General features: G+C 29.8%; 1 protein-coding gene across 1 annotated transcript in view; it reads right to left on the bottom strand.

Moving 5' to 3' along the window:
* Positions 1-1,949, bottom strand: part of LOC106459926 (xylulose kinase-like) — a 32,955-nt gene that overhangs the window by 4,859 nt on the left and 26,147 nt on the right. The window lies entirely within an intron of this gene.

Raw genomic sequence — 1,949 nt, 5'->3', positions numbered from 1 at the left:
GCCCATTTATTACTAGTCATTTTAATAGTGGTGATTATACAGTCAAGTTTTTTAAAAACTAGTAGTATGCCGTAATGAAACCTGTTTCCATAGATGTATACAAAAACTATAAAACACCTAGAAAATGCAAGATGTAGCTTGAAAGTGATAAAATCTGCCCATTTATAACTAGTCATTTTAATAGTGGTGATTATACAGTCAAGTTTTTTAAAAACTAGTAGTATGCCGTAATGAAACCTGTTTCCATAGATGTATACAAAAACTATAAAACACCTAGAAAATGCAAGATGTTGCTTGAAATATGAAATCTTTCTAATAATGAAGTATGGGACATTCAGTGTCTGTAGAATACTTTTTTCAATATAAATATCAAAATATTCCAGCCAACAATATATATATATATACACACACACATACATATAAAGATAAGTAGATACACATAGATAGTGTATGTACAGAGAGAAAAAGAGAAAAGTTGAATATAGAGATAATATAATGTCCCATCCTCTAAACTAAGCTAAAACTAATAAAAAATAACAAAAACCCTCAAAACTAGCCCTTATCAATCATATAGTTATCAGCTTTCCCTTAAACTCACTCAAATTTACTGCCTCCACAACACCTGAAGGCAACCCATCCCATAGGCCAACAACCCTATTCAAAAAATAAAACTGTCTTAGCTGAAGATGACTCCTACCCTACCAAAATATATATTTGTGTCCCCTAATCATACCATTCTCACCATTAAGTATGAAAAAAGATAATGCATCAACATTATCAATTCCCTTAGCAATCTTAACCCTATCGACACGGGTCAAAGGACATGTCATCGCATTTGTTTATTCACATTCAAAATGTTATTGAATTACTATTTTATGAATGATGTCAATAAGTTTGGTTTCAATTTGTAGATTATAATTCAAATTTTAGTATTATACAAATTAGTTAATTTCTTAATTTAAAAGTAAATATATAAAAAACACACCTATAAGAACCCATCTTTCCTATTTTCTGAGATTTTAACATATTTATTGAATCAACCAATGTCACTCAGCTCACCTCTTCAATTTTTGAAAATGCTTACTTACACCTATGTCGCCGAATGATGTGCATATAACCAATCAAAAGTTCAGAATGTCCCCCTAGTGGCTTTCTCAGCCTTTTTTAAGTATTTGAGCATCAAACTTGTTCTTTTCATGCTGGATTCCAAGCAGTAAGGTAAGACGTTAGTGTGCTTGAAATTTCATATTTTTTTAGACCCAAATACAACATAGTTATTAAGCTTGATAAATTATTGTGGAATTCTGTGGTATTGATAAAGCAATTTATGATTTTTGGTTATTTCAAAATGTATATATAAAACCTAAAACAAATATTTCCTTTCAAATCCTCTACATGTGAAATTTGATAAGGCTTAGCAACAAACAGCAAGCAGCAAACGAGTTTAAAGGTTGTAACTATAAGAGATAATTGTTTGCTTTACTTCTACATTTACAGTTCTATGTTTTAACAAAAATGAGTTTAAGAACTTATTTGTAAATTGTAATAATTTATATACATATATAATGTATAATAACTGAAATGTAACTGTATTTTACAAAATACTAGTCCACTAAAACACAGCCAAGACAAGTCATTTGTACAGACCAAAGGTCAGTTTTATGATATTTGATATGGTAACATGAGTGCATGTGCGCCGCGTCATTGTAACTTCTGTATTGTTAGCCAGGCACGGCTGAAAGGTCAATATAATAAAAACAAAAAAAATATATATAAATGTATAATGTTATGATATTTAAGCTATTTAGTCTAAACACTTGTGATTTCCTGTTATAATTTGTGTTCATTCTAGAACGAAAAAGGCATAAGTTATATTTATTTCCTAATTTTTTATGGCGGTTACAAGATTGGTCAAATCGACCAAACCCATACAGACATTCATTAGTGAA

This window comes from Limulus polyphemus, unplaced genomic scaffold (genome assembly GCF_000517525.1).
Source record: "Limulus polyphemus unplaced genomic scaffold, Limulus_polyphemus-2.1.2 Scaffold683, whole genome shotgun sequence".
Lineage (NCBI taxonomy): Eukaryota > Metazoa > Arthropoda > Merostomata > Xiphosura > Limulidae > Limulus > Limulus polyphemus.
Note: the sequence above shows the minus strand (reverse complement) of the source record. Positions and strands in the feature narration are given on the sequence as shown.